The sequence below is a fragment of the Meleagris gallopavo genome, chromosome 5 (assembly GCF_905368555.1).
Source record: "Meleagris gallopavo chromosome 5, MGAL_WU_HG_1.1, whole genome shotgun sequence".
In the NCBI taxonomy this organism is placed as follows: Eukaryota; Metazoa; Chordata; class Aves; order Galliformes; family Phasianidae; genus Meleagris; species Meleagris gallopavo.
In genome coordinates, this window is record NC_139408.1 from 44,150,812 (window position 1) to 44,166,369 (window position 15,558).

At 36.6% G+C, this 15,558-nt stretch overlaps 1 long non-coding RNA gene across 1 annotated transcript; it reads right to left on the reverse strand.

Annotated features, from left to right (window-relative positions):
• Positions 1–5,218: 5,218 nt before the first annotated feature.
• Positions 5,219–11,331, reverse strand: LOC104911222 (uncharacterized). Its single transcript, XR_014883732.1, has 3 exons — positions 11,215–11,331; positions 9,591–9,700; positions 5,219–5,676 (listed from the first exon to the last, which is right to left on the reverse strand). It is a non-coding gene; the product is annotated as an uncharacterized LOC104911222 (long non-coding RNA).
• Positions 11,332–15,558: the final 4,227 nt, after the last annotated feature.

Here is a 15,558-nt window from a genome sequence, read left to right on the forward strand (position 1 = left end):
CTGAGTACCTTCCTCGTCATTATTAGTATGGGCACTGAACAACATAACTTAAAGAGAAACATTCTTTTGAGTCCTAAAGAACTTCAACTTGAGACTATTAAAGGAACTTGCATATGGTCTCCCATGAAGTATGAAATCATATATATTTCTAATAAAGCTCTAATTACTGCAGGAATTCCGTAAGTCATGAAAACTGACTATAAGTATTCAATTTGGACAACTGAAGACACAGATAATAACAAAGTAATTTATCTGTCATGAATAAAACCAACAACAAATGCCGAGACAGGACATAATGAGTTATGAGATGGGAGTACAGCAGTAGCAGCTGATGTGACAATAGAAAAAGAATTTGTCAAGTGTATTTTATTTCTTGTTAAATTACAAAGTTGCTCATGAAGATGAAGGTGCAGGTATAATATATTTGGATTGTTCTCAGATACTTTTCCAGAAGCTTGGCCGTGTGATCTGTCAAGAAGACTCACACTACATGAGACTGATGAATGGAGATAGGCACAACTCCAACTGAATCATCAGTCAGAGGAGATGATTGTAGATGACTACACAGAAACCAAAAGTAGGACTGCTGCTATTTAGGATTTGTTATAACAATCAGAAATTCAATGCAAAATCTCTTTGAATGAAAACTGTAGCACAGAGAGCCTGGAAGAGTTACAAATACTGTTGAGGACCCAGTGGTCAGAAACAGACAGGTTGGCCTACTAAATGCAGTCACCGCCATATTTTTAAGGAAAACAGAGACGCTTTGCCTTAAAACTCAGAGCAGTAGACAGACTCAAGAGCTGATGGATAAGCTGTGGTCAGCTACGGATGTCTTGGATGTGCTGTGATGTGCACCTTCACAATTCTGTGATTCTGTGATTCTAAATAGGACCATTCAGATAGTCAAATATGAGCTCACGTCTACAGGGAGACATGCAAAGGCAGCTCAAAAAGAAGCTAGGCTGCACAGTGAAGAAGCAACCAAAAACAAACTTCTTACATCATGCTCTGTGCATAAGATCTAGTACTGTTCAGGTATATTGTAAGCTTGCAAGCTGTGGAAGAACATAACATCAGTAAAAATAGCTTTAATGCCAACTCTTTAATTCTTTTCTCTTCACTGTTAAAAGATCTCAAGAAATTGGAAAGGGACCATATAAGTAACTTTGTTACTTTGCAGATCCAGGGCTAGCTCACTGCAATATCTGAGATACCTGCACTATGCACTGTTTTGCACCATGCCCTATGAATCATGTCTCAGATGCTACTGCTCAGTTTTCACATCCCTCCACCAAACCCCTAGAAGCAGTAGCCCTGTTTTTGTGCCCAAACCACAGATCTGAGCCTGGGCATGTCAGCAGTTAAAATTCTGTAACTTTCTCCTGCATCATGCGCTTATGAATCCCCTCAACAGAAATGTCATCTCTTTTCTTTCAACCCCTACTAACATCTTAATTTTCACATTGCTGGAAAGGCCCTGATCTTGCAAGCAGTTTCCTTCTGAGAATTCTGTGCAACTGCACAGTCATGCAAAGGCTGTATTTGTTTTGAATTCTTTCATGCCTCTCTGGAAGAACGCTACACTTATCTAAATATGTAGGCCTGATCATCAAAGACTGAAGAATTTCAAACACTGCTGAAGCTGTTGGATGCAGAGAATGTGTTTGGGTCATTTGTTTATCTGATAGTGAAAATTCCCCTTTTTCTGAAGGGGGAATGGAGACATCTGAATTATGTTAGCTGTCTCTATGCAGTGCATTGTTCAGTTTTTATGTTTATTATTGTGCCTTTTGGCTATATTTCTAACCCTCATTAGTAAGGTCTTATGGCATTTTTTTTTTTCCTTTTTCTGTGGCAGACTTCTTATTGCTAACTTTTGCTCCCACGTGACCTCTCTCTTTTTTTTTTTTTTTTTTTTTTTGTACAAGATATCCAATATTTATCTGTAACTCAAACTACAATGGTTGGTTGGACTACAACTCTTAGACTTGACAATTGGTCTTTTGAGAAAACGATGGATAGAATAGCAGAAATATGAGATCACAGAATCATAAAATTACAGAATCATAGGGGTTGAAAAGGGACCTCTGAAGATCATCTAGTCCAACCTCACCACTAATGATCTATGTCATTAAACTCGTTTTCAAGAAGCTCTGAAAGTCCACCAGAAAAAAAATCTCAATTTTCTTTTTATGTCTCTACTTCATCACCTAAAAATTAGTAACTAGTGCTATACTTTTTTTTTTTTTTAAATAAAAATACCTTTTTATTAAAATAACTTCCTCAATTCCCATCCTGGAATGGGGTGGGAACGTTGAAACTCTTTCCAGTTTATGTGGAGAAGAAATACCTAAGTGAATTTGGAGCACAAGGAGGAAAGGGGGGGAGAAGGGACATAGTTAGAGCAAGAGCAAGACAGGTACATGAACAGAGGCACATAGAGACTTGTGTGTAAACACACATACAGAGTCTCATTAGCTTGATACTTTAATTACAGTAGTTTTCTGGGATGACTGGACTAGACCTGTGTAGATTTATGCTCAGTTTCCTGGATAAAAGCTGGTGGAACTAACGGTACTTCTGCACGTTAGTAATAAAATGTCAGAAACCTGAAAAAAAGTTTAGGGAAAAAAAAGAGGAAATTGAGTTGAGCTTTTTGAAGGAAGCATTTCAGAATCAGCCATTATACTGACAGCAACTCAAATGTTTAACAAATTATGAGTCACTTCAACATTCGTGACAACGATGGCCTTAAAATGCAAATAATTCCAGACTTGCATAGAGCACAAATGATGAGAGAAGCTGCAGCTAGGTAATGTAAATAGCAGGCAGATCAGGAACACATCCTGCTATGAGAAAAGCTACTTTAGTCATCATCCAAGTTTGCACTAGCACTTTCCATTTTGTATACAAAGCTACCAAGCAGAGGTGAGAAACTGGCAACCAGTGCACATTGTCTTCACACTGCATCTCTTCTTTAGCTAAAAGTGATGATAATTAGGCAAAATGCAAAAACAGAGTTTTGCTTTTATTGTGACCTAGAAATAACAACACAAGTTGTTTTGGCACGCCTCAATAGTAACACTGAAGTTCTCCTGACCATACACATTCCCTGCCTGGTTCCCTGATTTTCTGTATACATTGGCTCCTTTATGGCTCCTGCCAGGGACAAGACGTGGCAGACATCCATAACTTCCTCAAAGGCATGACAAGTGTCAGCAAGGGTCAGTTGCTAAATGTCTTCTCCAATACTTAACAGAGGAACAATAATTCCAGCTGGAGAGCTGTATGGTCAAAACAAACAAAAGGTCTTCATACCTCCTTAAAAGACTCTGCTGCAAAGGGACAGCGATGATGAAGTCAAACATATCAGCTCTATGTGCCAATCTACTATCAGGCTCTTCAAAGAGAACATGAGTAACTTCAGAGCAGAAGTCAGTCTGAGACCTCCTGTGACTAATGGGCAAAGGCATTACTGGCATGTGGGAGATTACCAGCAGATGGACAGGAGGAAGGAGGCTGGGAATGGTGTGCATGCAATTAAGGTCTGTAGCAGCACAAAGGGGCTATGGCAACTTTCACACCCGAGTACGTGATGGTACAAGTGTGGTGTGAATGCAGTTATATGTGCTGCAGGCCCTAAGGCCTTTATGGTGTGGCTGCATAGTGCACACCAATAGGAGCAGGAGTTCAAATGCACACCTGGACATTGTTACCAAAGACAGTGTGGATGTAATTAGAAGTGTGCACCATTTCATTAATCATCACTGCAGCTTATCACTGCATAGAAACTACTTAATAATTTTTAAATATTTAATCACAATTGCTTAAGCTAATTGACATGCAGTATTTATTTGTAAGACTTTATGGTTTTAATTGATGATTGAAGCTGAGAAAATAAACATCAGAGAATCTGTAAGACTGTACTTCAGTTCTATCTCTTTACTACCACATGTGTAGTACTGACTAGAAGCAGTTAAGGTGAGAAGATAATTCTTTACATTTTCTGTTACCATCTGCATAAAACATCTTGTAAATGTTAACTATCTGGAAATTTCAAAAACAGTTTCAAAATTATAACTAAGTTCTAATAGAAAAATTGCATACATTAAAACCTGAGAAGATTAGTAACAAGTCATTGAAAAATCAAGAGTTAGTTTTAAAATAACATAAAGCATCTGTAAGAGGTTCCATGTACGTGCAGGGAAAGTAGTTTATCTTTTGGGTAACTTCTTGTACTTCATTTGAAAGCACTGCTCCGCCAGGTGGGCAGAAGTAGCAGTTGCAGTATTCAAAATTTATAATGGTGATATTGTGTTGATCCTCCTGAATCTATATTTCTTTGTTCTATTGGTTTCCACTATAAAGTTGTCTCAGAAATGCTGCGAAGCTAATAGTCCCTACTGTAAAGAAATAGTAATGATTCAGTAGTACTTATAAGCTGTTCCCAAAGGAACTGAGTACCTTCAACATAAATCTGAAACAGAAAGCATTTGAAATATCTGTTAGTACTGAAATTTTATAGCAAAGTTTCAAAGCTTTGAATTTATTATTTCTAATACAAATTTAAATCATTCTCAGCACAGAAGTAGAAGAGCGTGGTCATTTTCTCTTGGAAACAATGGGGGGGGGGAGGCTCGGCAGATATTTTGCCTTATTTCTGTGTTTCAGAATAAAGTAGCTAGGTTGCAAGCTGGAAGGCGGATGGTCATCAAAGGAAAGTAATTTCAACTATGGAATTTCAAGGAAGATATTTTCACATAGTAGATATCAATTGTGTTATGGCAACACGATATTTTGTAAATAAAAAGCTGAGCTAGAATTATACACATCTCAGGAGTTCCTTATTCTATTGTTTCTATTTTCTTTGACCATAGGTATTTTGGGCCATAGACCAAAATAGCCCATTTTTTATAAAAGAGAATTATGAAGCCCCAAACCAGTTTGCATCTTTATGTGTTACAGTATCCCAACTGAGAAACAAAAGTAATGATGGCAGCCTTTTTTAAAGGCTCTTTGTGGCTGTGTTCTGATTATCAATGAACAACATCTTAACAAATAATTCATGCTGATGAAGGTTCTCTGCATGCAGATTTCTGTGGGGTTATGAGGGTTGCAGGCCAGCAGCACCTTATAGTGGAATCTCTCGTGCAGACAGGCATAGGGTTGAAGTGAGAGTTACTGTGCAATGCCTGTGCTGACTGTCCCCTGCTAAAGTTGCATGCAGGGCCCAGGTGGAACCATGTCAGGAACTGTGATGGGTCCTTAGGAAAAGACCAGAGGCTGCAGGACTTCCAGATCTCTGTGTAACTGGCAGGCACAGTCTAGATGGAGTTTGAATTTGACTAAACGTCTTCAGCTTACCATGTTTAGAAAGTTATAATACAATATTCAAGGGAAAATGATTCTGCAAATGGCCAAACATGCAATCAAGACACTGTTGCACAAAAGAGTTCAAGCTTGACTTGCACAAGTAAAATTTTTGATGCAAATCATTTCTTTACATATAAAATACAGTAATTCTTATTATTAAATAAAATTCAACTACAGTGAAAAAACGAGACTGTAAATGACATAGGTTACAGCCTATTCTGGTACCTGAAGCTCATTGGATAGCTGACAACGGGAAAGATTAGGAGTAGCTGATACTTTGAAATGGAAGAGCTCTAATCCCTAAAAAAAAAAAAATGTCATTGATGGATTATTTGTTTTGCAAAAGAAAACCCCCCAAAACAAAAAAACCCTAGACGTTTAAACAAAATGTAGGCTTTCTTGAGCAGAAGCATTTGACACCATGATCAATCAGTTCCATAAGAGTTGCTGAATTTTGCATATGAAATCAAGAAAAAAGTAAGGCTAGAAAGGAATCTGCCTGTGCTGCTCTTCAAAGCAATCAATCAGGATTTAAAAAAGGACCTTCATCTGACTAACAGTTTTGTCTAGTTGCAGCTTTTTGCATTCTGGTGCTCACGAAAGGTCTGACAGTGGCTATTAAGCAGACCAAAAGTTGGGTACCCATTTCCCCTACAGATTTTGTTTCTTTTTGATTGATAATAAAAGTTTCCTTTTAAGTCAGATTGAAGTAAAGGAGTAATTTTCTAGTTTGGGCAGTAGGTCCACATTCTATAGGAAATGTATTCTCATCATTACAGCCCACATCTACTACACACGTGTGGGCTTAAACTGCAATTCCAGTAAGAGAAGCCATCTTCCCTAAGAGGCATTTGGGGGCTCAAAATCAATTGTTTGAAATATTCAAATAAGGTATGCTTATTCTTCTAAAATCTAAATGCCAAATGTAGTCACCCAGATAAATGAGTGATACTTTAAGGCAAAACATTTAATTAACAGCATATAGAGTAAATGGTTGGGCTGAAAAAAACAAGGTATTTAGCAAGATGTCTGAAAATATGCAGAAGATTTATCAAAAGTTTCCTTCATGGGTTCTGAAACTACTACCTTTCAAGATTACAAGATACACAAAATATAAACCCTCAAATTACCCCATCTAGATATGGACCCAAAATATAAATTATGTTCTTTCATATCAGAACTGCCTCAAAGGCAAATGGTGCTTAGATCTGGAAGTGTGGTTTATACTGATTTCTGTTCAGAATAACTATTTTAATTTGAAATTATAAAGCTTACATATATGTTTAAGAACACTGACTCTGGATTATATACTGTAGCCTGGAGCATTTTTGTTAAATAAAGTCTTATATTTATAATGCTTAATGCTTCATTAATGCCTTTAAATTTAGAAGACAAAATTCCTAAAAATATATTTAACTTTTTCTCAGATACATTAAATGCACTTAATATAGCTTTTGATTTTCACAGATAGAAAATTAGTAATTTTTTTTCCCTAACTTTTCCCTAATCGTTTCCGGCAAGGCACTGAGTTTTGTCTCCCACTACCTGATAGATTACATTCATCCTGGCAGAGGGGGTGTTTGGAATCCTGTGTCTAATACGGTGCTAGAGGATGAGCAGAGCATGCTGCTGACTGTAAGAGACTGCCCAAATATATAGAGTAAAATTTCACAAGAAAGAATTGAAAAAAACAATGATGTCATGCATGGTCCATGCTATTCATAAGTTCCAGCTCAATCTGATCTTGTATCATCAGTGCTGGACAGTCTTGAGACCCACTACCAAACAAGGTCATCCCTCGCACACAGCTGTAGGTGCTGCCCATACTGACGCATAGAATCATGGAATCACCAAGGGTGAAAAAGACCTCTAAAATCATCCAGTCCAGCCATCCACCTACCAGCAATATTTCACCACTAAATTACATCCCTTAGCATAACATCTAAGCATTTCTTGAACACCATCGGGGAGGGATGGTGACTCAACCACCTTCCTGGGCAGCCATGGACACCTTTGGGTAAGTTGTTGCTTCAGATACTAAGAAAGTTGTGTGGGGTGATGCTGTAAGGAGTCCAGAATTGTAAGGTAAGATGGATAAAACAAACCATCTCCCCTCTCATGTGCTGAATGTAGTATATTAACAGCAGCAGGCGTATCAGATGCATTCTTCACATTTGTGCAGTAGAACATGGCAAATGTGTGAGCCTAATTTTTTCCTCACATTTGGTGCATGTTAGACTTTTGGTGTTTTCAGATTTCTATTAGCCTCCATAAATGTTTGAGGTTCACTGATTTCAATACCTTCTCTAGTATTTCAAATATTTTTACCACAGCCAGTTTAGTGCCTATATAGGAGGCAATTAGAATTGCCTGCTACAAATGAGCATTTGTTGGAGACAGAGATAACTGCCACCCTAGAGAATTGGTCACCTAAAGATCTTACAGTGTTTAGCAGGTTTATAGGAACACTAGAGCAACTGAAAGCAAAGGAAAGCAAGTCTAACTCCAGTCAGTAAAGCTGCAGCCTTGATCTCTTCCTGTTTTCCTTTGTTCCTCTCACTTCTCCTAATCCCAATAATTTGGGATGCATTCCTATTAACTTTTATATATCACATGAATCAGCTCTAAATCCCTTCCCTGATTTTGTCACCTAGGAAACAATGGATCCAAACATGATTGTCTCCCTCCTCCACTAACGCAGCTTCCTCTTTTCTCACTTTACTGCATTTTTTCCCAATTCCATTCAGCACAGACAAATTAGGTTATGTTCTCAGCTGTCATTCTGCTCGTACCCACCTCTTGTCTCAATTTTCTGCTATACTGTATCCCCTGCTCTAGGACTAAAATACACCTGAACGATCCCACACAACTCGTTTCCCTCCTCAAGCTAAATGCTTTCTCACTGTTTTTAGAGTTCTTCTCTTTTGTGTCCCATACAGACTTGAAAGTCATTCCTATCAATCAGCGTGTATCAGCCTATGGTTTGTCCACAGAGTTTATGTCCTTTCTTCACACTGCAAACACTATCTCGAGTTTTCCCAGCAAGTGATCTTTTTGGGGTTTCCTGCACAAAGTTGTATCATTTCATTGAGTCTAGCCTCTTTGTAGGTATAGGGAAAATCATTCCCAGTTATCCTACAAAATAATATATAAAGAATCCACTACAGCCACAAGCTATAGTGAAGGTAGTGAACAGGATCATGCCATTAATGTTGTTCATATTTGCATGAATATCATGTGTTTCTCCGCAACCTGCCCTGTATGCAGATGTATACACACATATGTAGGTATACGTATATGTACGTACATATATGCCTACATATATTTGTTTTTATGCATTTATGCATACATGCTTATAAATATGTTCATGTGGGAACGTACATCTGTTGGAAAGGTATGCTAAGCTTTCCAACTGTCTGGATATGGGGAAAGAGACACAGAAGCTTCACATCATTGCACTGAGCAACTCCTGACAGCTTCTAGCTACTCTATTGAAGTATATTCCCTAAACTAAGTAATTTTTCTATTTGTTTACCATTTGATTCAGTATAGTAATTATTTTAGAAACATTAATTATCATTATTGTGGTGTTTTTCATGACATTCCTCATGTATAATGTCACATTTTTTTCTACACTGAGATTGCAGCAGCAGCCACTATGAGTAGGAATCTTGGAACCTTGTACAAAGCAGATGCATGTGAGATGATCATCCTTAAAATGAGTACCTGCATGATCTTCTAGGATTGTCACTCCTGATTTTACTGAAATCACTATGTTTTGCCATGGACTCAGTAGTGTCAGAATTGTTGTATAACATCAAATTTACCTTATCCTTACCTTTGATTTCCTAGCCTGTTCTGTGATTGACTTCAGTAACTGTGACAAAATAAGGAGATGTTAGATTTGTAATAAACTTAAAATATGTAAGTGTGAATTCGATTGGAAACATTACATCTGAATGCTTCATTCTTGGAACCTGAAATTTAATATGTATATTGTTATATGGATACATTTAAAGGAAGAACTGACCTAGTTATTTCAGACATTCACTAACCCTTTCAAGTCTTGTAAATGATGGTTTGGAATGTCTCCTTTACAGTCTAATTAAAACACATTTTTCATGTGTGGTTCTTTCTCAAATACTGGTTGGGTATCCGGCTAAGTACCAGAATTTAAAAGACAATCATTTTGATACTTCAGCTTTATTTCTTACCGTTTCTATACAATCTGAGAAAGCTGACAGTGAAGACATTTTCTCAGCCAGGGTACAGCTCATTCAGCTCGAGATGACTTGTTAGCACACTTCTTATGAAGTTTAAGAATCTGTGGAAAAGCCATGATAACTGATTCTAGCTCAGTTTCCTCACTGAATTCTGAATACAAAACTTTACAGAAGAAGCTATGATTAAACTAATGGTACTTTCCTTACATGGCATAGGGGAATTCAAAATAATATTCGCTACGAGTCAGATACCAGGCCTAAACCTAGGATTTTTGTCCCACAGTAAGTTCAATGGTGGGGAATTTTATTTCATTTCTAGTATTAAAAAAAAAATAGAAAGATTTTCAGGCTTCTTAAAAATGCTTTTCTTAAGATTCAAAAATTCATCTACATTTTATTGTTTCCATTAATATTTTTACATCTCCAAATTCCGAACTTTAGAAATTTCAGTAATTTTCTGTAAAAGCCCTGACAGCATTCTTTGCTTTGACAAGAAAGCATTATCCAGTGCAAAAATTGTTCCTCCTGAAAAGAAAAATTAACTGTTTGAAATTACTGAAAGACTCTATGGAAACCAAAAAGATCAGTACTGGAGGGACCCAACTTCATTGCCAAGACCAAGATACCATCAAAATCCAAGAAGAAGAAACAAAGGGAATGGGAGAAATAAAGCTGTAACTTCCTACACTGCATTTCTGGAGAGAATAAACTCACTCACGTGAGCCTTTCTTTTCAACAGCATGGAAGCAGGAAGAGAGGCAGATGCACACTAGAGACAAGTGAGTGCAGAGACAATGGACTAAAGGAGCTTTCTGGGAAGGATGAATCTTGGGGAAGCGCCTCTGCTGCCCCTATGAGTTTCTGGCCTAAGCAACTTTCTTTTGCACTTAGGCATAAATTACCCAGCTGCTCAGCCAAGAATTCCTTTAGTCAGTCCCAACTGATTTCATAGCCTAAGTTCCTAATTCTTTACTCTCAGAATACGGTGAAATATACTTAAAGATTCTTGATTTAAAAAATCTTTTTTTTTTTCCCCCCTCCTACAAATTGCAATTCTGCAATTTTAGAATGATCACGACGAGCACGCTATACCAGTTATTTTAACAACGATGTTTTCGTAGGGAAAGAGGTAGGTGTAAAGATATCCTCTCTTGCCTTTCTATTTTAACTCATGACGTCTTATCAGTACTTCTGGCAGCAGTGATAAGAATAGATTTGAAGTGGAAACTCTGACACAGGTGCTTTCCTCATTAATGACTATGATTTAAATGTTTACACTGAAGTTACTTGGTTTTATATTTTAATTCCTGATCTGTCTCACTATCCGTATCTCCATTAACATAATATTCAGATTTTTACATCAACTCATCATTCAGAACTTGATATTAAAATGTATCCTCTAATGAGGCATAACCAGAAGGTCTTAATTGAAAGAAAGTAGGCTCCAACAAACATGCCATTGAACAGCCCTGTCTGTACAGTTCGCTTTTCAAAACACTGAATATTAAAGTAAGTTACAGAAAAACAAAAGACAAATATGCATGAAATAAATGATGCTAAAATAATATATTTTAAATTATGCTCAGTAACCATGGAATGATTACAGAAGACTTACTTTTAAATCCTTAGGATAATGTAGTTTGCGAGGATCTGCATTATAAACATTTTCACTGAATAAATTATCTCCTCTCCCTTCAGATGGAAGTCTGTAGTTTACCTGCACACAAATACACTATAAAATAAAGGGATATAGAGTAAGTTCACATTAATTGCGCAGAATGGATGACAAATTTATTCTTAGTGTTAGGATAATGCAGAAGAAATACTATGTATTTAGAAAAAAACATGCAAAAGAAAGCAATTCGTTCATCTATACTAAATATTTCAGATCACATTCCCACGGAGTCCTGGGAAAATGAACAATCTTTTTTTTCCCCCATTCTTAGCCATCACTTCGGCAGTGATAACTGAGCCAACAAATGTTTACTACTCATATGGATTACGTGATTTAATATTTGGCCATGATTCTTTGGCTGGATCTTTTAGTCTCAGGATTTTCTGGCAATCTCTTCCCACCTGCCACTGCTCAAAAATCATGATCAGAAGACATCAGTAGCTTTCAGTTCACTGTGATGGAAATTTAGAGATCTTTAACACGCACGTTACTTTTACAGGCTCGTGTTAAGTTTTAACCAGAGACAAACAGAGTATATATCTTATTTAGGTAAAAAGCCTCAGAAATATGATTTAATATTAGATACAAGTTCTGTTGTTCATTGGCATTTTAAACACAGGACAGGTTATTCCATATTGTAATAGTTTAAACTCAAGTTCACACATTTCATGTAATGAAACAAAACTTGCCAGCAAATGAAATTTGCAGTCCTTTAAGCATGAGGTGTATACAGAATGGCAATGAAATAATACTTTTGTAACAGTAATGCAGTGAACAGCTCTTTCATAGCAGAGTAACAGAGGGATCCTAAGGGATTTTTTTTTCCCCCAAAACCACTGTAATAATAAATAAAAGCCCTGGAAGGTCACGATATTACATGGAAAGTAGTTGTTTAATTTATTCAGCCTAAATAACACAAGTCTAATTTTAACATATGTAAAAAATATGCTCACTTTATGCACTTTTTCAATCCAATTTTGTAAGTTGATGCTTTTCTGCACAGTGCACTCTCACCAGTATGAAGCTGGTCATAAACCATTAGAATTTGTTGACAGCTTTCTCAGCTGAATAAGTATACCCATCCTCCTGGTTATCTTGCAAATATGAATGTACGAGGTAGAAAGTGACTCCCTTTCTGTATCAATTCTTGGCACCACCTAATGGCTGCTTAGCTTTCTTACCAACAGTTGTTTCAGAAGAGAAAAATCTTCTTCATCGTTTGTGTCTCCTGATATCCGAAGTTCCTCAACCCTTGGAAATGGAGGAATGAAATGAATTGATTTCTCACATATGCTGCCTCTTTTCAGTGTTATAATAAATGCTGAATTATCACAAATTCACGATGCTTGTGGGATAGTTACAGCTATCATAGGTTTACCCTACAGATACATTGTGAAAATAAATTAGTTGTTTCAAAATAAAGGCAGCCATATAAATAAATGTGGTAAGTATGTTTGCACTGGCAGATGTGTCTGCAAAGTTTACTCCTCCTGCCTACTAACTTAGTGCAAGGAGAAAAAAAAAAGGTAGTTTTAATTTGTATTGTATAGCTTGCAATTCATTTCAAAACTGTTTTTTTCTCTTTGTAACGCTTCTGTACTAATGACCAGGAGACCATTTAATTGGTCTCACTTTTCATTAGACGTGAACTCATAAGAGAGTGTGTTAAGCGAGGCATCTTTGAAGAATTGAGAGTTCTACTTTTAATCTAACAAAGCTGGACTTTGCTGGATTTCAGTATTTCTGGCACTGCTATACAGTTACCAGAGTACTTGGAAGGAGCAGCTGTAAATTATGAACTGGTAAGATGGATTAACAGAAATGATGTGCACAACTATGGTACAAGCGAATCACTGCCACACATAATTGGTCCTGATGTTATTTATGGACCTGTGTATTTTTAGCTGTTGGCATGCTTGCCACAGTGGAGAGGGGTGGTAGATAAAAATGGAAAGAATACTTTGAAAGTATTTTTACTCTGAACTTCTCACGTTGCTCAACTGATGTTGTCTCAGCATGACACTGAACACCCTCAAAGAAAAAGTTTTACCAAAAGACTACAAGATCTGGTCAGACCAGTGGTCCATCTGTTTCTGCTTTCTGTATGGTGACCAGATGCAACTTTTCTGAGAAAGACCGCAAGAAACAGGATGATAAAAACAGTATCAACAAAAACAATAACAATCAGCTATTAAAGCATTTTAGATCACTGAATTCAATGGCAAAAAATTGACATTTTCCCCAAATATTTGTGTAATCCCTTTTAAAATCTCTCTACTTTTGGTTCCCAATGCTCCCTCCAGCAATGAGTTTAGCAATTCAATTAAGTAACATGCAAAAAAAGTGTTTCCTCCATATTTTTTTTTCCAATTGCTATATAAGCTTTTGCTATTCTGAGAAACAATGAATCACCATCTCGGTACTACTAATTTTATGCTATACTTACTTTTAATAATGACTTTTGAAACAAGGCATGTTTTATTCCACTTCTCTTGTATGAAAACCTTTACTTGTTTTTGATCACTGTACTCACCTTCTCTGTGTTTTCTCTAATGCTACTCCATTAGTCTTTGAAATGAATGACCACAAATACACCTATTTGAGATTTGTGAAATAGCATCACCATGTTTTCCTGGTTTGTTCTCTACTCACAAGATAATAGTCGTAATATTCAATTTGTCTCTTCTTGTCATAGATGATGGAGTTTTCTATACAAATAGCTCCCAAATCGCTTTTGTGATTATCAACAATTTAAAGTTCTCTGTTTTGTATTTTCCCTTCAGGAAACCTCCAGAGGTTTTATTTTCTAGCTGCTCAGCACTGGCTAAAACTTTCTTCTTTTCCTTCCTATCTGCCACAGTTGTGATTTTGCTGTGTAGATTTTTATGTTTTGAAAGCTTTCCTGCGTCAGTATTTACTTCCTTCTCATTGTCATTTGTGAATAGTTTGTACAGCTGGATTTGGGTCTCTGTAGATCCAGTGGGACCTCACTGAGTATTTTCTTCATTATTTGTAAAAACTGATAATTTACTTGGATCTCTTGATCAGTTGCTCTTCCATGGATGATCTTCTCACCAGCAGATAATTTAGCTTCTTCAAGAGCTTTCAGTAAGGTACTTTGCACAAAGCATTTTACAAGTCCAAACATTTTATACTCATGCTCTCTACATTTGTCAGTTTTCATTCTCAATGTTCATGTTGATTCTTTTTTTTTTTTTTTTTAAATTTATCCAGATGTCTACTAATTCTGTTTTACAATAATTTCAATCAGTTTGCCACTTTGGTAGTTCCTCAGATAACATCGATGTCCATTTAAAAAAAAAAAAAAACCTGATGATATTTATATCATCTTCTGCCGTCCTTCTATTTTTCCCAACTACATCGTATGTGATATTTATAATTAAATGAAGACAAATATGAAATCAAGTAGGTGAAGGACTTTGAATTCAGAAGGTTCTGAGAGAAACCATTCATTAAGAGGATGATATAAAGGAACTGCCAAAGGCAGTAGTAAATAAAGTGAACCAGAAACAGAAGATGAAGGACACTCTTACCTGAATTTTATATATTTTTGAACAACATACATTATGTAAAGGCATGCTTTCTTGGCTTATACAAATGCTCTATCCAAAGACTGAGAAAAGGTGATCAGGAACATTGATAGAATTTTACATAATTATATTTCCCACTATATAAATCAATCATTACTTTTGTGGCATATAGAAACAAGTGGCAGCAGTGGAGTTGTGTGTTTTCCCTTTAAGAGGAAGAAAAGTCAGAGAGTTACCACAGAAACTTATAACTGAACTCAAAACTGATAAATTGCCTATAAGGATTTTAGCATTCCTAGAAAGCGTGCATACCTTTTCTGTTAAAGAAATTCCATCTGAAATTATTCCCAGCACAGTCAGCTATAAATCCTAATACCAGATGATTGTTTGCTCAGCCTATGACAAAGTACTGCAGTATCAAGAACAGTGCAAGTCCCCTGAATTCCTTTCCATCTCCCCGATAGGCAAGTGTTGCTCAGCTCATGCCAGAGGCACAGGACAGGACTCTGCCTCCTCTCTGCATCTCAGAGTTGAGATTTTCACACATGCTTTGTGTTTCAAAGGGTTTAGGAGCTTAAATCTCTCTAATTTCCTAAGGAGAGCTGCATTGTAAATGCTGTAATCTATTGGAAATGTCTCTTCAAAGTGTTTTGTCCTTGTGAATTAAAAAGTTAGATTTTTATCTAGAGATTGTTTTTGTTAAAGATTTGACACTACTATATGTTTATATTTT